The 21686-nt window shown below is 41.3% G+C and overlaps 1 protein-coding gene across 2 annotated transcripts in view; it reads left to right on the forward strand.

Annotated features, from left to right (window-relative positions):
* The first annotated feature begins 11262 nt into the window (after positions 1 to 11262).
* The window catches only part of SPTBN1 (spectrin beta, non-erythrocytic 1), a 204033-nt gene continuing 193609 nt past the window's right edge, over positions 11263 to 21686 (forward strand). Inside the window, exon 1 of one of the 2 annotated variants that reach the window (XM_032497549.1) lies at positions 11263 to 11451. The gene's annotated coding sequence lies outside the window, so the exon portion shown is untranslated. Of the gene's footprint in view, positions 11452 to 12002; positions 12140 to 21686 lie in introns of those variants that run through there. The other variant, XM_032497550.1, reaches the window with a different exon arrangement.

Consider the following 21686-nt stretch of genomic DNA (forward strand, 5'->3'; position numbering starts at 1 on the left):
ATACTGCTCACTTTGCCTAAGAAAGATTATGAATGAACACTCCTTTTTTATTATATTTTTTCGTTGGGGTCCTCTTCCCATATAGACTAAGGACAAAAAATGAACTGATGATAATCCTCAATATTCCACCATCCAGTCATGATGCAGTTGGTAAAAAAGGGAGCCTGGACTTCATTCACAGCCTTGAGGAATTAAACTTACATTTTAGCCACAGCTGCTGCAGCAACAAGCTACTCGTTACAAAAATTTTCTCAGGGAAAACACCCAACAGTCAATTCTGTCTTTATCTGAAGAGATCACTATCAAACAGCCCCCAAACCATGAAATAAAACTACTGCAAGTGACTCTACAAGTTTTTGCAAAAATTTGGAGCCTTCACCCATACCCTGGCTCTCTAAATAAGAATGAGCATTATTAAGTAGCCTCTCATTCTTACAATTAGGTCATCTTATTGGGTAGTAAAACCACCACCAATGGCATTTCTGGCCATTCCAATAATCCTCCTAAAAATTCTTAAAATACCACTAGAATGGAAAAGGAAGCCCATCCAACTCACCAAATGCAATAAAAAGCTGCCTACAAAAATGTCCTTTGACAGGTAGAATTTGTAGTCAGTCAAAGAGTATTATTTTCACACAGTGTTTAAGATTTACAGAATCCTTTCTTAATGCCTAAGGTTTTACTTGGTTCAGTTACACTGCGTATAAGTTTTACATTTCATGAGGATTGTCAGAAGGGAGAGGGTGAAGGTATTCCTTTTGGACATACTCTCTTTTATAGTGATAATGATAGCAACATTGGGTTATATATTAAACCACCAGCTGATTAGAAATTAAGTTCGCAGGCATAACCCAGTCAAGTAGGGCCTACATCTGATTTTTAGTTTCTGATATCCCGACATCTTTACCTTAGGGTATGAAAGAACCAGACGAGGAATTGGGAAATTTCTACCATAGAAATCAAATCAGGTTTTTCCATTTTGATCCCTAAAACAATTAAACGAAGACAAAAGAAAAAAACCCCACAAAAAACAAAACACACCGGTTTTCTGGAGGTTTAGATAACTTCTTTTCTGTGCAGTTCTCAGGAAGTGAGATGCAGGTGCCCTTTGTGTTTTAGCATTATGTATCTGTAAGGGAGGCCACACACCCAGGTGATCAGGAAACACACCTTTCCTTCTTTTCTCCAGTGTGGTCTATGTAGGTTTTCCCAAACAGTTCCCCTCCCAGCACTGTTTCCACTGAACGTGACTTGAACAAAGGGCTTGAGAGTATTGGAAGAGGAGGGGATTGTGGTAAAATTAGCTTTGGAAATGGGAGATGCGACATCTATTTTATGAAGCATGGTGGTCTATTAAAGTCTGGGAAAATATGCAATTACATCAAGGTCTATTTTTGATTACTTAGCATTTCCCAAGCTAGGTTGACCACAGAACCCCGTTCCCCCTCTAGGCCATGCACCAGCATTCTGTGGGCTACCTGTGGATAAGCAAGACCACTAGCTTTCACTTAAACATGAGGACCTCAAAGGCTTTTTTGCCACTTGATAGCTTTGAGAATCTGGGCAAGTTACTTACTCTCTGAGAGCCCTAGTTTCCTCATCAGCAATATGTGGAAAATAATATCTATCTCTCATGATCTTTGAAAACATAGTATACGCTCAATAAATATTTGCCTCCTTCCCTAGGCAGTCCATGGTGGTATCAGTCTTTCTGTGTCTCAACATAAGCTCCAATATCCTCTCTATCACGACCACTTTCTTTTTCCAGTCCCATCTCTCAGGAACATGAAGTGTTAACACTGTTGTAGAGCCAGACTCTCTAGAATATAAACTGTGTGACTTGTGACTTAAATCCAGTTATGGACACTCAGGCACTGAGTGCCTATAAAATGGGGCTAATAATGGTAACTGCTTCATACAGTTGTGAAGATTAAAGGTTAATATTGGGGGGAGGGTATAGCTCAGTGGTAGAGCATGTACTTAGCATGCACAAGGTCCTGGGTTCAATCCCTAGTACCTCCATTAAAAAATAGATAAGTAAATTTAAAAAGAAAACCCTAATTACCTTCACCCCGCCCCAAAAAGGGAAAAAAAGTTAATATTGATAACGCACTCAGAATAGCACCTGGCATAAGATAAGTGCTTCATAATCTCATTAAAGCTACTAGTAGTTTTATTTTCTAATCACACACTATGCTCCAGACACACTGGGTTCTTGGTTACCCAAAGATACCTGATGCTTTCCCATGTCCATGTCTTTGCTCTTCACCTGGAATGTCCTACTCCACCTGTCCTGCCTATAAAGTACTATCCATTCATCCAGGCCCAACCATGAATGCTACCTGCTTGAAGAAGCCTGTCCAGATTTCCCCTATCCTGATGTCTTCCTCCTCAAAGGAATCCCCTCAGGGCTTCGTAGCTCTTTCTGGGCTCTTACCATGTTCAACTTTGTATCCGATGAGTTTTGAGCCAATATACACACACACACACATACACACACACTCAGCACCCAGCAGTGTGATCTAGCAGGGATAGCTTTAGGCTGAGAACCAGGAAAACAGGGCTCTGGTCCCAGGCCAACCACTCTGTAATCTTGGGCAAGTCACTTCATGGAGCTTTGGTTTCCTCTTTCTTAAAACAATGCATTGGATTAGACAAGCTCTGAAGCCTCTTCTATCTCTACCCTTCTGTAAGCCTAGTGTACATACCTTGGGCTGCCTGTGGGATTTCAAGTGACTGTTCAGAAACCTTTGATTGCACTGTTAAAAGCGAAAGACTGAACAATTCAAATAAATAGAGGATGGTATATCATGGAATACTATGCAGCTGTAACAACAACAACAAAGAGTAAGGAAGCTTACCATGTGCTGAGCAGGAAAGGTCTCTAGGATGCATTAAGTGAAAAAAGGTAAAGTATAGAACAGTGTTTGTAGTATGCTACCTATTATATCATAAAGGGACAGAAGTGATAATCTATATTTGATTTTGTTTATACATGACTAAAGAGATACTGGGCAGGTGTCCTGTTAGAGTACATAGAAATTTTAAAAGTGGTTACCTATGGGGAATGGAGATGGGGCCATGAGGTGAGTGGGGACAGGGTGAGAGTGAGAATTTCATACCTTTTAATGCCATTTTGATTATTTAAGAATGTAAATGTAAGGCCAAAGCAAAGAAAAAGCTAAAGTGAAAAGAGAAATGCCTGATTGTGACAGTGAGTATTTTTAACAAAAACAGAAGTTTAACTTACTTGTTGATTTTCAGTTTTCAGCGGGGCTAGGGAAGAACTAAGGAATGATTTACTAATTTATTGCTGCAGCTTTGTGCTGGGGTATGAATCCCTGTGGCAGACTTATCACTGGAAAGGGGAAACATTCAGTCGAGACATTCCTGGAGTTTTCTTCTCAGGCCAGCTGCACTGATTCTCCAGTTCATGCCACCAGATGCAGATGCTTAGAAACCAGAGGCCTCCAACCATCTGGGATGTAACCCACGGTGATTGTGTGTAGCCCACGGCTACAGTATCAGCTTCCCTATTCTGTCTGGAGGATCTGGGAGAATTCAGTTGAGGAGGAGGCCGGGGCAGCCTAGTAAATTCTCAGATCCTCTTGGAGGGCAAATTAACAGAGGAATGGCTGGAGGAGGCTGGATTCTTCTCCTGTGGTTGGGAGATGGTAGTGCCTATACTCCAACAGCTAAGACACAATTCAAAACATGCTTTTGGATAACTGGTCCAGCCTTCCCAGAGAATCTACCCCTCAGATAGCATAAATCTTCCCACGAAATGGGTAAAATCCCCAGTTCTTCTCAAATTCAGTTAGCCTACTGCCTTAAGAAACTTAGACCTATAAATATTTTTGTTCCTACCAGAGTCCCATAGCAATTGGAAATCCAATATATGATTTTCTCAGCTTGCTTTGTTCAAAGGTCCTCTTTGGAGAGAATCCTGGGAGTGTAAATCACTTGCAGCTGAGACAGGCCCCGACTTCCCCAGCACGCATTGTATCAGACCCCAGCACGCCTGCTCCTGGGAAGGCCTCAGAAAAGCTCTTCAAAGCAGACAGACCTCATAAAAGCAAACACTCCCACCTCTACCCCCATCTCCTGTCCCCTTCCAAAAACAAACAACAATAGCGCTCTGTTCACCAAACACAGGAGGGGTTTCTGTTTAAAGTTTTTTTTTTTTTTCCTCCTTTTTCCATATTGGCCGCACTTGTTAAGGAATGGATGACTTTCAAGTTGGGTGGTGACCTTTGAAACATAAGCACGTTAGAGTCCAGGTGCTTAACATTTTTTCAAACAGACGCATCTAAAAAATACCTTTTTAAAGTTTCATTAACTCTATGTCAGTTAAAACAAAGAAGAATGCCTTTGACCACGTATCTTGTGCCATTATGTTTGCTTTTAAAGCTTGTAGTGAAAGGAATAAGATCCCATTTCCCTCTTCAGACTTTTGGAAATAGGTTTGGTGTCGGAGGGATCTGGGTTTGAACTGTGTTTTCATCACTTGGTAGCTCTAAGACCTCAGGAAACTACCCCAACTTCTTTGTGCCTCAATTTCCTCATGGATAAAATGGCAATAATTATAGTACACATTGCATAGCTTAGTTGTGAGGATTAAATAAGTATGTGTAGAGTACTTAGCAGAGTGCCTGTGTACATATATAGCAAAAATAAAGTTAGAACAATAACAAAAATTATGGTATCTTGTTTCTCATTTGGGGAAAATACTTATTAACTGAAATTTAGCAGATATTTCCTTATTTTTGTGATTCTTCAAGGGTCCCAATTTCAGTCTTTAAGGTTTATCATTAAAATTGAACTCTTGCTTCAATTTTAACTGTGACTCGTGTGTAAAAGAAAGAACCCAAGAGAAGAGACCAGCCTGCAAACCGTGAGAAGCAAGCAAGGACAGAATTTCATCGCCTCCGGGGCAGATGGTTAGATAGGCTTAGAGATTTTTGTCATCCTCTGAGAAAGAGATGGAGCATTTGTGCTGTGACCACACATCCCTGCCTGCCCAGCACCTGAGGGCGGAGGATAGGAAGTGAGGGTACCGCAACGCTGCGAGTACCATGAGGAGGCAAGGGCCAGTCACTCGATCCACTTTGAGTTTCTGCTCAGACCAGCTACATGTTAAACTTCCCTGATCTCTGCGAGGAATCGGTTTTTCTCTGTGTTTCTCTTTGTTCCTCACCCATCAGCCTATGAATTTCTGCAATTTCTTGAATGAATTCTAGGCATGAATCTAGCCCACTTCTGGAATCCTTTACATAGGCTGGCAAACTATGTCAAAGTGGGGTGGGTGGGTGGTTCCTCTTGAGGCAAAGGCACGATGTCATTGCCAAGGTTGTTACTGGACTTCCAAAAGAATGGCATCAGTCATGAAAACATCAGCCATGCCTGCCTTCTGCTCTCAAAAAGCCTCACGGCTTGCTGCCCACAGATACCGAAGTCATCGTGATGGAGGCATTATGGGAAGCCTGGGAGTTGGAAACCACCCCATTTTGGAGTTCTTGCTTTGTGGCATATTCCAAATTCTAGTCTCTTTTCTTCAGTTTTCCTAAGCCTAAATAGTCAGGATGCCAGTTACTGAGGTCCCCATTGACAATGTCTGGAACAGAGTTGTCCAAGAGAAATATAATGTGAGCCACATATGTAATTTTAAAATTTTGCAACAGTTATATTTGAAAAACATTAAAAATAAATGATGAAATTAATTTTAAATGTTTTATTTAATCCATTATATCCAAGATAGTATCATTGCAACATATAATTGGTATTTTAAAAACTGAGATATTTCATAATCTTTGTTTTTACTAAGTCTTTGAATTTGGTGTGTATGTAGATTTCATAAGATTTACAGTTAGAACAAGTAGATTCAAATACCCACATTATCTAAACATACTTAAAAGTTGTCTAATAGTGACCAAGAATCAATGTTTAAATTTAAACATTGTCACTCCAGCCACATTTCAAGTGCTCACGAGCCACACGTGGTTAGTGGCTCCTGTACTGGGCTGTGCAGGCGGAGAAGATGAAGAACAGTGCAGTGTTGTATGCAGTCATCATGCTCCGAGCTTTTCCCCTCTCCATCCTCAGCTGCTACTTGCCAAAGGGAGACTCCAGAAAATTCTTTGTTAAAATATCTAGTTTGATTCCAACCATAAGGACTCAGAATCACTTTTATATTTCTGTAGTGGGATAATTAGAATCAAGCTGCCTGAAAACATGCAAGTGTAGTAATTAACTTGTATCTGCGAGGTAAATTGTGAAAATCCCTTTCTCAAGAGGAGCACTGTAGGAAGGTTTTAAAGAACATGCAGAAGCCCATTTACCTGATGTGACAAGTGGTTGGTTGGTTATGGAAAAATGATGTTAAATGGGGAACTAATAAAAAAATTTTACTTTTGAATTACATTTTTTAAATTGAGATGAAATTTACATAACATTAACTTAGCCATTTCAAAGCAAACATTTCAGTGGTACTTACTATATTCGCTATGTTATGCAACTACTGCCTCTATATAGTGCTAAAACATTTTCATTGCTCTAAAATAAATCCCATACCCAATAAGCAATTATACCCCATCCTCACTTGCTGCTCTCCCTGCAGCCCCTGGCAACCACCAATCTGTTTTCTATCTCTATCTCTATCGATTTATCTATTCTGGATATTTCATATAAATGGAATCATATAATACACTACTTTTGTGTCCGGCTTTTTTCACACTATGCTAAGTGTACCGACACACTGTAGGACATGGCAGTACTTCATTTCTTTCATGGTGAACAGTATTCCACTGTATGCATATACCACATTTTGTTTATCTATTCATCCATTGATGGACGTTTGAGTTGTTTCCACCTTTTTGGATCTTGTAAATAGTGTTTCTATGAACATTTGTGTACAAGTGTTTGAGTACCTGTTTTCAATGCTTTTGGGAATAGAGCAAGGAGAAGAATTGCTGCATCCTGTGGTCGTTCTATGTTTAACATTTAGAAGGACTGCCCAGCTGTTTTCCACCGCAGTGGCACTGTTCCCATCAACGATGCACGAGGATTTCAATTCCTCCACATTCTTGCCAACACTAGTTATTTTCCATCCTCTCCACCATTTTTATTGAAATATAATTGATATATAGCACTGTATAAGTTTAAGGTGTACAGCATAATGATTTGACTTACATATATTGTGAAATGATTACAACAATAAGTTAACATCTATCTCCTATAGACACAAAATAAAGGAAAAAGAAAACAAATTTTTTTCCTTATGATGAGACTTTTTAGGATTTACTCTCTTAACAAATTTCATATATATCATAAGGCAGTGTTAAGTACTGGCATCATGTTGTATATTACATCCCTAGTAACTGTTTATAACTGGAAGTTTGTACCTTTTAACTACCTTCGTCCAATCCCCCTACCCCCAACACCCGACTCCTCTGGTAACCACAAATTTGATCTCTTCTATTTTTGTTTTGCTTTTTTTTTTTAATTAAAGCTATCCTAGTGGGTTGCATTTCCCTAATGACTAATGATATTGAACATATTTTCACTTGCTTATTGACCATTTCTATATCTTCTTTGGAGAAAATTCTGTTCAACTCCTTTGCCCATTTTTGAATTCGGTTGTTTGTCTTTTTGTTGTTGAGTCGTAAGTGTACCTTACATAATCCGGATATTAGACCCTTATCAGATATATGATTTGCATATATTTTCTCCTATTCTGTAGATTGTCTTTTCACTTTCTTGATAATGGCCTTTGATGCACAAAAGTTTTAAATTTTGATGAAGTCCAATTTGTCTATTTTTGTTGTTGTTTCTTATGCTTTTGGTATCTTATCTAATAATTCATTGCCTGATCACTGAAGCACATTTTGAAAGAAAAATAAAATAAAGACCTAAATAGATATTTCTCTAAAGAAGACATCCAGATGGCCAACAGGCAAATGAAAAGATGCTCAGTATTGCTCATTGTTAGAGAAATGCAAATCAGAACTACAATGAGGTATCACCTCACACCAGTCACAATGGCCATCACTAAAAAGTCTACAAATAATAAATGCTGGAGAGGATGTGGAGAAAATGGAACCTTCCTACACTGTTGGTGAGAATCTAAATTGGAGCAGTCACTGTGGAGGACAGTATAGAGGTTCCTTAAAAAAAATAAAATAGAATTACCATATGATCCAGCAATCCCACTCCTGGGAGTATATCCGGAAAAAAACTATAATTTGAAAAGACATATGCACCTCAGTGTTCATAGGAGCACTATTTACAATAGCCAAGACATGGAAACAACCTAAATGTCCATCAACAGATAACTGGTTTGCATATATATATATACACACACACATAGAATACTACTTAGCCATAAAAAGAAGGAAATAATATCATTTGCAGCAACATGGATGATGGCCATTGTATCATTTCTGGGCAGAAGTATTTAGTTACTGGTACTTAACCCTCCATCACATTCTTCTCTTGCAATGGATATTGTGGAAGTACCCATTGACACGGACGGTACCATAATATTAAAGTATTCTAGAATACTAAGATGACACTGGGAAGTCAGCTTCCCCAAAGAGTTTCTAGGAACCACAGCTGACTTTGCATAAGCAATAAATTAGTTTTTGTTGATCTAGAACTTGCATATTATACTGAGATTTGGGAACTAGGGTGTTATAACATCCTAACCTAGTCTGTAGCAACTAATATACATGTTGACAAGATTTTCCCCTACATTTTGAATGGAAAGTTAAAATAACCATTCATATCTGCAAAAATTTTGTAAAAAAGTACTATTTCTATGGAAGACAAAGCTGTATATACTCACAGGGCTTTTAAAATGGAGAGTAGAATGTTACAGAGAGGAAACCAAGGGGTTTTGGGTTCCTTTAAATCAACCTTGATTCTAATGCAAGGATAAACTTTAGCAAAGCTGCTTCTGAGATATTTGAGAATAATCCTGTTGAGTTACCATCATTACTGCCTAAGACTCTTTATCTTTTTTTGGGTTCTTGCCTTCCACAGGGATATGTATCTTCTCCAGTAACCTCTTCAGCTTTAGACAGTCTTTTCTTCCAGCTGTTACTTTGTCTTGGTCAGTGGTACACTGGGCTTTCCTGGGTGATACTGCTGTTTCCACCGAAGGGTAAGAATTTGAAATTTCTAGTCAGGTATTTATGGTGAAACTCTGAGTCCTTGTCTTTCACGTTTTTGGAATACTTAACTGCCACTTTACTGGAGTACCTTACTAAAGTTGTGTGTGGCTTCCCTTTCTGAAGGGAAAATTTAAAAAGTAAGTGGGAGTGGAATGAGGTAGGGGAGGTGGTGACTCATCCATCATATGAAGATTTATTCAGTACTGTTATCTATGATGAAGGAAGCAGTTAAGAGTCACCATTTCAGAGTAAAATTGGAAGAATTTAAACAGGTATTTCCCAGTATTGCCATTGTTCAGTGTTTTTTTGTTTTTGGTATTTCATTAACACTGTGGGTGGGGAGGCACTGGGGGCCCTGGCACAAAATAAGTGAAAGGGAAACAACTTTTATTACAAGTGTATTTCCAGCATTACCTAATAAGGACAGCCGCATGTTGATTCTGTTCAAATTCAATTCAACAAACATTTTTTGAGCACCTTTTAAGTGCCTGCCATGTACGAACAGTGAACAAAGAACTCCACCTGCCTTAGAGGGTTCACCTGGCTGTGTCGGTCAACCTTCTGAGAAAAACGTTAAATTATTTGACTCCCTCAATTTTTTCATATATATCAAATGTAAATAAACATTGGTACAAACATTCAAACTGATGGTGAAGGCGTATAAGGAAGAATCATCTTCACTTTGCTGGGACAATTTCATTCAGTTTTATTTTTAAAATATTCATTTAAAAATATACACGAATATATAAATTCATGAGGCCCCCAGTCTACTGATTTGAGATATAAGCATGATCCAAACTATTTGACTACCTTTTAATTTTTTTTAAATTTAGGGATTGAGGGTAAGATCTTTAGGGGGAAAGCCTTAGAGCTTTTCTAACCGAGAAAGGCCCTCTTCCCTCAGAAGACTTACAGTGCCGCCGTGGGCACTTACAGAGCAGGCAGAAAGTCAGTTTCTCTAGACTGTTTTCTAAAGAGCATTTCTATTCGTGGTCATGGTGATGACACCATCGTTTCTCCTCACCAGTGGCCATTCCAGAATTTCTACATAGCCTGGGGGATTGGCGGGGTGGGTAAGCTGGTTGAGAACCTGCACCAGCTCTTGACAAAAACTCAAGGAATCATCAGGTGTCGGTCTCAGGGTATGTGGGTAGCGGGAGAATTCAAGCCCTGAAGCCATTGCCTCTACTGCAGCCGGGACGCCCCTCTCCCACGGAAGGGCTCGGGAAGGGCACCCAAATCAGGTTAAAGGGAGCCGGCCTTAGGACAAGAGAGACAGGAATTGAACGAACCCTTGTCAGGTCTGTTCTTAGCTACCCCGAAGGAAAGAGAGAAAAGGCACTCCAAAAGGAGAAACCTCTTGACTTCGCCCTCCCTCCGTGGCCCACGGTTTCCCACGGAGAAGTCACTATCGCTCATCAGGCTGGGCGGAACTTAAAAGGCATCACTACTTAGATCCAAAACTAAACCAATCAAACGACGTTCTAAAGCCTCCCCCAACACGCTCTCTCCATCACGTTCCAAACGCAAACATCACAGGCAAAAAGAGGCTGCAGAAGTCACGTAGAAAATTAGGCTGCCCCTTTCCCTGGCGATAATCGAATTAGCCTCAAATTAAACGTGAAATTGGCCCTCGCCCGCTGTGGGGACAAAGCCCCCATTGTCCCGTGGCTCGGATAGCACGGCGGTGCCCACCCTGCCCAGGCCAGCCCCGGCCAGTCCTCGCGGCAGGGGACAAGGTCGGCGCTGGGCCAGGGCAGAGCCTCGGCGAGGAGAGCGAGGACGCGCCCGAGGTTCGGATACAGCGCGGAGCAGGAGCCCGGTGGGCGGCTGCGGGGCTCCGGGCAAGCGCGGAGGGCCGGCGAAAGGGAGGAACCGAGGAGGGAGGAGCGCAAGAGAGAGGAGGATGGAGAGTGTGCGGGAGAGAGCGTGCGCGCGCGCGCGCGCTCCCGGCGCCCGCCTGCGCCCGCGCGCCTCCTCTCCCCGCCCCTCGCTCCCTCCCTGCAACTCCCTCCCCTCCTCCCCGCGCTCCCGCCCAGCCCCCGGAATCAGTGCAGCTGTTGCCGTGCAGGCTGCGGATTCCTCCAGTCCCTCCCTCGGCAGCCTCTCCGCCCAGAGCGACAGCGCAGCCCCGCGCAGCAGCGCCCACCGGTCCCGTCCTGTGAGCCCCGGCCCCAGCCGCGGACAGCCCCGCGGAGTCGCCTCCCGGCCCACCCGCCCGGCCGCTGAGGAGCGGGAGGAGGACGGGACCCCGGCGCCCCCAACCCCCTATCCGCGGGAGGTAGGTAGGGGGCCCTGAAGCAGGAAGATGCCAACTCACTGGGGCTGCCTCCTGGGCTGGCTTTGGGGCGGCGGGAGGAGGGGCGCGGGCCCAGGCCGGGAGGACGCGGCTGCCCCGCCGCTGCCCTGCGCCCGGGGAGCGGCGTGGGGGCGGGGAGGCTGCAGAGCCCGGGCGGGGGTGGCGCGGGGAGCCAGGTCTCCAGTGCTTATTAGTACGCGGGCGGTGCGGGGCGGTGGGCAGCAGGCTCCGCAGTGAGGCGGCCGCAGAGCCGCCGTGCGCACCGCGGCCGCCCAGCCTCATCCCTGGGCGCAGCGGCGCGGATTCCTCTTCCCTGAGTCCGCCGCCTCCTTCCTCCTGGCGCGGAGGTGGTTGCGGAGTGGGCAGCAGGGAGGGTATATTTTCGGGTGCCTTCCCTCCAGCCCCGGCTGGTGGCGAGCATGGGAGGCGTTGACAGGGCCAGGCTCTGCGCGTAACGGTACCGGGGATGCGGCCAGGCGTGGTCCCGGCTGCGCCGCGCTGCAGCTGAACCGGAGGCGGCGGCCCGGCGCCCCCCACCCCCGCCCATCCTCACGCCAGCCCTCCGCCCTTCCCGGCGTCCCCGCTCTCCCAGGGCTGGGCGGGAGCCGCCTCGGGGCGCGGAGCAGCCGCTGCGCCCGCCCTTCAGCTCCTGCCACCCTCTCTTCAACAGGTTTGTGTCAGCGCGGGGACCCTCTGGGTCTGCCTTTGGGGTGGTGGGCTGGAAGCCCCTCTCGTCATCAGCCCGCACACCACGCCCGCGGCCCTCTTTTTGGTGGGGAGCCTTCCCTTTGTTTTTGTGATAGGAAAGATGCCAAGTGCCTGCCATCAGATGGAGGGGGGAGTGTTGTGGGTGTTGTGGGGATCAGAACGCAAACCATGTCTGTTATTTTTCCAATCAAAAGTCAAACCAGATAGTAAATGAGGAGAGGGCGAGTGTGGGGGTGTTTCGGCGGAGGAGAAAAATGGACTCGGTGGGGTTTATCTGGACGAGGATGTGATTTTTTTTTGGCAAGATGGATGGCTCACGGTGCCCTTGCCGTGATGCAGCACAATGCAGCAGTATCGCAGCCTCCCCTGGTTCTCGCTGGCGGGGTTGGCACGGCCGCTCGGCGCCTGCGGCCCCAGCCCGGCCCCACCCAGGCCCGGGCTGCCCTTGGCCGAGACCCGGAGCTGCTTCTACCTTGTCATGTTGCTTCAGCTGGATGTGGCGTCAGGAGGACCAGGTCACCTAGCTGTGAGGGGGGAGTTTTCTCTTTGGGTGCCCCCCTCCGCCCCGCCTGTTGGGCTGTGCTGGGATGAAGGGGTGCCCTGCAGTGCTAATGCGGGCAGAGGGAGTGGGCCTGCGGCTGCGGACCAGAATCTGATCTCCGACACAGGGACCTGAGCGGTAGGGAGGGGCTGCAGGGAGGACGGGGCCCCGTGGTGTGCGGAGGCAGTGGTGCAGTCTGTATTGGGAGTCGCAGCGTCTTTCTGTGGATCACCCGTAATCTGTAAACCTCAACCCAACTATCCATGAATTTCTTAATATGTGAAAAGTTGATGTTTATTAATTGAAGCAGCACAGCTATGTCATTACAGTACCTCTGTCTTTGGTCAATACTAAAAGTATGAATTTTTCCTATAGGAAACCATTTTTTGAAATGAAACGATTGATGTATTCTAGATCATATGTCCCTGAGACGTTTTTAAAAATATGAACATTCTGTAGGTTGTTTTAGAAGGAATTTATGTATATTTTTGATGGGTGGCAAATGATTTCTTGAACCTGTATTTGCTTTGTTTTCATCGTTTGATTTTTCTGTAAATCAAATACAGTTACATATTTGGATTCTTTATTAAGGATTATTCGGTGAATGAGTGTCAGGATTGGTGGTGAGTTGGTATTCAGATTGATTTTGAAAGCCAAGTTAAGTCTTTAACTGGGATTATGATGTTAACTGACTGCATTTATGTTTGTTTATATGTATTTGTTGATTACACATTTTTTGCAGATGTGGCTGGGGAGGGGGTTGAGAAGGGCAGGCCACCAAGGACTCTGTGGCTGATATCTGGTCAGAGGGAGATGGTTCCAGTATCCTCATCTGTTTAGTCTGGGCTAATCATAGGGTATTTCCCTTCTAAATGCCACTTTTACAATTCATTTATTCAGTATGGGATGGCAAATAGGGTACATTTCAGCTGTCACCCCAGGCTCTTCTAGAATGTATAGATGAAAAAGGGAATTTCACTATGTTAATAGGAAGGCAAGATCAGTGTTTCAAAGCAAGGGCGTGTCCACTTTTATTTTTTAAATCTCTAGTGAATCCAGGTTAATGGCATTTGATTTTATGTGGCTCTGCAGAGTAGAACTGCCTGCACATTGTGTGGTTTTTGTGCATTACTTTGAGTTTCAATACTAGAGGGCCACTATATTGTATGTAGAATTTTTAAAATTTGGGCTTCATCATTGTGCTGGTTGTATAAAATTATGTTGTATTAAGATGTTTGGGAGTATTGTTCCCATGGATTATCCAGACATTTTGGATTTACTATGTTGTAAGAAAATATCCTGTGTTGATGTCATGGGAGGTTTAGCTGTTCTGACTTACACACCAGGTGCAGAATTCTGTTAGGTTAAGTTCTTTGTAACTCTGTCAGCTCTGGACTGACCAAAACTTTCGTCTGAGAGAATGAGAAGTATTGGGGCAGTGAAGAAACTGCCGGCACTGGGTCGTCCCCTGCTGTGCAGGATTTCTGCAAAAGGCATCTCTTGGACTAGAGTAGTAATAATAGTCTGTGATGTTGTAGGAGCAAGTGAGAAGACCTCACTCTCCTTGTGACACATCCTTAGCAGAGACTTGGCATTGGCAGAGTTTCCTTGGAAGAGTATTTGAGTGGTTATTTTGTCTTGCTGTATGAAAGTATGACTTCACATGTAGAAGTACTATTTAGAGATGGAAGGATTTTACTGCTACTAAACAAACAAACAGGATGAGTGGAAATTATTTGATGTGGTTTTTGTTAAAATAATAAGCTTTTCATTTTAAGAGCATATTCTTAGAATGTTAAAGACCAACATATATATTTTTTACATGCAATGATGCGATGCTCCTTTAATTATGTTGGCCCAGACCAACATCTGCGTTGTAATCAGGCCTTAATGTTCTGTGGACATCCTTAAGGTAGTCCTGGTTTCTTCCTTTGAGACTATTGGGAATGAATGTAAACCGTTCTTCCATAAGGAAAGGGCCAATACCCCTGCTTGGAAAGCTACTTCTGTAGGTCTTTGGAGGTGAATAAAACATCTCATGGAGTTCTCTTGTAAGTTTTCAGTCTTTGCTGTTTCTCAAAGTACCTTCTCTCTGCAAGAGACCGAATTTAATACTCTTGATTTTTCTGGTAACAGTTGTTCTGTATCCAAGTTTTTATAGTGCAGGAATAACATTATCAAGCTCTACTTTGGTGGGAAAATGAAACTATCCCAATTAGATACCCTTATACTTCTATTTTTAAACATCCCTGTAGAAGGCATTTTCACAATGTCTCTTGCTGTCGTAGTGAGGTGAGATTCATGGACCAGCAACATCGAGACAGGATCACTTACTTGGGAGCTTATTATAAATGCAGATCCTTAGAGATGGCAACCCAGACCTGTCCAATCAAAATCTGCATTTTAACAAGACCCCTAAGTGGTTTGTATGCACATTAAATAAAGAAACTGCTCTGCTTCTTCAGCTCAGGGACCTCCATATCTAAAGGTTCCTCCTAGTAGTATCTTTTGTCTTGCTAAAGTGTCATCACATTTCCTCCCTCCTTGCATCAGCAAGAAACTGATGCACTTGCTGTAAGTTGTTGAATATAGAAATATTTTATAAAGTTCTTATAATTTTTGGGTGGAAGAGTTTGATTTATCATTCATTTAGATCAGTCAATTTTTTACGATTTTTTCCTAGAATACCTCTAAAGCTGAAAAACAATCCCCCTCCCACCACCAAAGAAGGCATTAGCTTTGAGACAGTAGAACTGGAGTCCAGGGAGTTAAACCCCTGAATACCGGGTCCCCTCTACTCCCTCTGCTCCCCTCTGGCATCTTGTTCTCTGTCATCAGCTACATCAGCTATTTTTCCTGGTATATTCAATATCCTGCCCTTCTGGTCCATTTTTTTCTTAAAGTTGTTTTTAATTAAGTGATGTGTATATACAGAATAATGCTCATAAAAGATCTGTTACAGAATCACAAACCAGTGGATACCCAGGCAGCCACCACCTAGTTCAAAAAGAAGAATCTCATCATACATTCAGAGTCCCCTATGTGCGCCTCTGTCAATCTGAAGCAACCACGATCCTGATTTTGTCTTTATTGTTCCCTTGATCTTCTTTATGGGTTATCCTTTTAAAAATTCTTACTTAATTTTGTATGTTTCTGAACTTTATATAAATGAAATTATACTTTATGTATTTTTCTGTGACTTATATATTTTGATTAATGTATTCCTGAGACTCATTTTGTTGCTGTAGTCCATTCATTTTCACTGCTTTATAGTATTCCACTATGGCTTCTTTATTCCTTCTACTGTAGATGGAGATTTGGGTTGATTCTAGCTTTTTTTTTTTGGTACTATAAAAGGGCTACTATGAGTGGGTCTTCTATGTGTCTCTTATTACATTAGTGGGGGTGCATGCACATGTACAGAAACAGCTGTTTTTCTCTCAGAAATGAAATCACTAGGTCATAGGGTATGTGCATCATCAACCTTACTGGATAATGCCTCAGTGATTGCACTGATTGTATTCCTACTAGAAATATGTAGATGTTGTTCCACAACCTTGCCAGACTTCAAAATGTTGTCCAGTCATATTTATGAACTGTTATCTCATTGTGCTTTTTATTTGCAATTTGCCTAATTGTTGAGATTAAGTATCTATTTATTTTATTGGCCTTTTGGGTCCCTTTTGTGAAGTCCTTATTTAGTCTTTTGCCTATTTATCTTTTAGATTTCTTTTTCTTACTGATTTGTAGGAGTTTTTAATGTAGATTGCCTAATAATCTGTTGTGGATTATGTGTTGCAACAACTACCTCCCAGTTTGTGTTTGTTTTTTAAAACTCTTTGTGGTTTCTTTTGATGAACAATCACTCATAATTTCAGTAGAGTCATTATCAGTTTTTGTCCTTTAAAGATTGTGAGGATGACTTTGTTATTGTAGAAAACATTTCCTTAGTTTGGAAAGAGCTTGGGTTTTAGAGTTAAACTGATATGGGCTCAGATCCTAATGCTGTTGGATCCTAGCCATGTGGTCACATCTAGGTCCTTGGGTTAGTTCATTACTCTTGGAACCACAGTTTCCTTATCAGTAAAGTTGAAGTAATAATACTTTCTCATACGATTGTGAGACCACAGTATACAGTGCTAGGCTCGTAGTAGGTGTTTAGCTGATAACAGTTCCGTTCTTTTCTCTTTTGACTACCCAAGCTATACGAACCACTGACCCATTTTGGAGTGCTTTCTCAAAGCTGTGTTAACATTTTTATGTAAAAGAGCTATTGTTCTTTCATTTTTTAAAAGACTGTGTTAAAAGTGGCATTTTTATATTGATTAACGCAGGCTGTACAAGACCATTTAGTGGAAACCCTCCATCAGTTCAGTCTCCTGTTCTTGAAAGTAGTGTTAAGTATAGTTCTTTTTACTAAGAAGCATTTATACTAATGTTCTTTTGCTGCTACTCTAAGATTACTTTGCAATATCGTTTTTAATGCAGTAAATAATTACTGGATATCTTCTGTTGCCAGGGCTGGACATCGGGTTAGAGTGATGGTGGTGTGGGCTGGCTTAGAGTTGGGTAAGAACTAGTTTCTGAATCCAGGGACTACATAATCCTACCATATTATTCATACTCTATATATGTTCACAGAGGATAGAAGACCTTTTACTGACCAGGTGTATAACTTCAGCAGGCCATTAATCCTTCTGGTCTCAGATCTAAATTTATAAAATGAAAAACTTAGATGAAGTCATAGTGGGGGTTAAAACCTGGCACATGGGCACCACTCCCTCTGTCCCTGGCAGGCATAGAAAATCAGTCATGGCACTCTTTCTGCAGAGCTGAGATAGAGCCTCAGGAATGCTCTCAATGCGATGTTCTAGGCAGGAACTACCAACTGATTTGATCTGGCACTAGTTTTTAAGACGCTGTACATCTCTAAACCTCTGTGATCGTAAGATATTTGAGTAACACAACACTGCGGCAATGTTTGAAACAGTGGAACAGGAAGAGGCTAGAAGCAAGGAGAGAGGAAAGAAGTGATGGTGGGAGTCCAGAGGTTAGGGGAGCAAGTAGTGGTGGACGCCGAGGGGATGAGGGGGAGGGGAGGAGGGGGAGAAAGATTGTGAGATCCAATCTTTTGCTGACTGTTAGTAGGGTGACTGTATGGGAGTGGACCTGAGTGGATGCAGAGCTGAAATAAAGGATTCAAATTCAAATAATGACAAAGAGAAGCATGGTTGTCACCATGATGAGAGAAATAGACAAGGGGAAGAGTGGATATCTAGTTGGGAAGAGGATAAGTTTTGTCTTAAAACATGTCACATTTGAGGTTCCAGCAGAACCCTTTGTGGAGATGACATTTGAAGAGTTGAAGGAGAGCGGTCAAGGCCAGTGTGACTGAAGGGAGGCTGTTGGGTGCAGGGGTCTCGAGCTTTAGGCTCTGGAGTTCCTCATCCTGGTCAGTGCATGCACTGACTGAGTGACCCTGACCTCTCTACGTTCTTTAGTATCTCCTGCAAAGTGGTGGTATTGACAATGTCTATCACAAAGGATTATGAAAGATAAATCGACATAATCCAGTACCCATCACAATACACCTGAAGTTTTGCTTAGTTTATCTCAATTTTGTGCTTCTTTTCAAATAAGTAATTTGATTTATTCAGAAAAGATACATTCCAGGAAACAATACCATCATTCAGATAAATAATGCTAAGTTCTGTCTATATGAAACTTGTCCCTGTGTATTATGTCTCAATAATAGGAAAGGCAAACCTGATTAATATTTACCTTTTAACAAACGAGAAAACACTAAAACTCTAGTATTTAGGGAAAGGATAGGAATACAGTTTATAAAAGAGTATGTCAGAGAAGCCAGTAACCATATTCAATTAATTGTTCAAACTCACCAGTAATAAGAAACCCAATTAAAACAATTAGATTATTTTTCCATTTAAATTGGTACGGGAATAATGCTCTCGGGGATGCTGTGAGGTGTGACCCCTGCATTACCTGTTGGGAGAATATTTGGATTAATACAAACTTAGTGGAAAACAGTGGGTTTTTATACACACACACATACACACACATACATACACATAAATTTTAAATATATATAAATTATATATATTTATATATAGTATATGTTTATATATATGGTTTCTTTTATATATAAGGTTTCTGTTATAAATATTTATAGCTTTTGGACCGAAATTCCCCTTGTAGTTCTATAACCTAAAGAAAGAGTGAAAAATAAGGACAGATTTTTAAACAAGGATTTACTTAGCACTATTAATAGTGAGAAAGCAATTGTGGCATAATCAAAATAAATTATGGCACAGGCATAGGATGACATTCAATATAGTGCTTAAAATAATGGTTTCTTAGAGTATTACTGAAGAGAGAAAATGCTTACAATACAGTAACAATTCAATAAATTCAATAAAATACAGTAACAATTCAGTGGAAATATTCATATGCAAAGCTGTGTAATACGGTGTAACTCCAGTTTCGTTATTTTAAATAAAAGACTGGAAGGAAATACATTAAAATGTTCATGGTTTGCTTTGGATTGTTGGTTGATGGGTGATTTCCTTTCTTCTATGAAAGGAAATTCCTGACTTAATGTTTCTCATTTTGAGTTTTGAAATATTTTACAAACAGAAGAGTGCAGTAAATAATATAATAGACTACCATGCAGATCATTTTGTTAATAATCAAAAAAGCAGTCAACACTTTAATTTTTAAAAAAGAAGAGGAAAAAAGCAAATCCAGCCAACTGTAGATGATTATGAGGGAGTAGTTTGCAGTTGCAAAGGATTGTCGTACCTGTCCTCCGCACTTAGCTACAAGCTGTGGGAAACACTAGCATCTGTAAGTCACCTCTTAAAGTTGTGGGTCTGAGAAAGGAGAAGAGCATTCAGACGAAATGGAATGCGAACTTGACTCTGTGCTAATCTGGGTCAGCTTTAAGAGTGGGGAGTGGGGGAGTGCAGGTTTCTTTATTATTTCCAAACTGCACACTTGCACGGAGAGAGCAGTGGATTTCTGTGGCGTACTTCTTCTCACTTACGGAAGCCCCGACGCAGCTGCTAGGGCTAATTTTGTAGCCATTAGACCATCAGGTTTCATTGGAATTGGTCAGAATTGTAGATAAAATTCCAAGTAAAAATTTTAAAATAAACATGTTTCCAGATTTAGACGACTTCCAATTAATGATTTCTCAGCGTTTGGGAATATTCAGGCTGAGTGTGGGAGGAATGAATTTTAATGATATCCTTCCTTTTTTCATATGAAAGGAAATTCTTAGTGTTATATGTGATGTTTATGTATGCATATGATGTATGCATGTGATCTGTCCATCACATAGATGAGAAAGAGAAATGTGTGTGGTTGAGTAATCTCCACCATGAAGGAAGGCAGAGGGCTATTTTAAGACTTCTAAGGCTTTTTAAGTGGGGAATTTAATAGAGATTTTTAAAGGTGAATCCCAGCAATGAGTCACTTTGTCCTTAACCTGTGAGGGGAAATATTTGTGAGGAAATAGTACTTTTTGTTTTATGGTCCAAATCTTCAATTGGATTGGTGCTTTGTAAAGTGTAGCTTATAAAAATGAACTAATTTGCTTCCATGAATTTTGTATTTTTTCTGCAATGAACTTTAAATGTTCGATTGAGGAGGTTTCAGGTTATGTGTGCTTTAAGATATGAAAGTAAGATGTTAATAATTTCAAGATTGCTTTAAAATTGGCCCTTGTTATAGGTGTCATAATTCCATTCTTGGTAAACTCTAAGCTGTACGAGTAAACACCTGAATGATTTTTAGAACCACGTGACATCTCTGCCCTAGAATCTAGAATTCCTTGCTGGTTCTGATCTTTAACATAAAAACTTGAAGCCATTAGTTAGGCTGTAAAATCTGTGTCAGAATGTAACCACAGGTTTTTACTCAGCAGATGAACTAGGATGAGATTTAGAGTGATATATAAGTAGAGTTTATTCTCTTTAAGTGTATATGTTCAGTGTTTAATTTGTATAATTAAATATGTCTATGCTTAGGAAGTTCATTAGCCTAACAGTTGTTATCTCTGGGAGATGGGATTGTGGAATAATTCTAATTTCATCTCTCCCTATTTTCCAAATTTTTTGAAAATACTTAACAAAAACTCTTGATCTTTATCAAAAATATCTTAACACGTATCGGACCAAACCTCATTTTAGCTGGATAAAAACTAATAGGTGGAATGATTGATCAGCAAATATACCTCTGCTGTTCAGATTTTTTTTCTACCAAGGCTTTCTGTGCAATATTAATAGTACTGAAGGTGGAAAGAACACTGAAGTTTTGAAAAGATTTTTCCACTCCTCATTTAAATGTGCACTGTATTAGAGCCTTGCCGTTTCCGCGGAGTGTGGGAAAAGATGTAGAAACGGGGCCACAAGGGAGCCTGACAAGCATCCGCCAACGAATTGCTACTGCCTTTGGCTCTGGGTGAAATTTCTTGTTTCCCTACCCTCTTGGGTGGCTGTTTCAGGGATAATTTTTTGTCCTGGTGAATGTTCAAGGGCTACACGTCTTTCTGGAATGTTCTTCACCAGCTGTACAGAGTCTTTGGGGTGGGATAATACATATTTTTTTTATCATGATTTAGGGCTTTTTTCATCTTTTATCTTATTTAAAGCGGAAGGAAAACCTAGATTCTTGCCTAAAACAATACTTATTTTTTCCCTGATGTCTAAACCTTTCCATCGTATTTTTTTAACATAGGAGTGCTTTAAAGTGTGAACAATAGTCTTAAAAGTTACTCATTTTTTTCACCTTTTTAGAATCCCTGAATTTTTGAAAGTGTCTGCTAATATATACAATATGCATAGTGTTTTATGAATTTATGAAGCATGTATATTTTCATAAAGGTATAAGTTAGCATAAAATCATCATAACATAAAAATTTCAAGAATTTCAAAATAGTGTTTATTAC

Source organism: Camelus ferus, chromosome 15, assembly GCF_009834535.1.
Source record: "Camelus ferus isolate YT-003-E chromosome 15, BCGSAC_Cfer_1.0, whole genome shotgun sequence".
Taxonomy (NCBI): Eukaryota; Metazoa; Chordata; class Mammalia; order Artiodactyla; family Camelidae; genus Camelus; species Camelus ferus.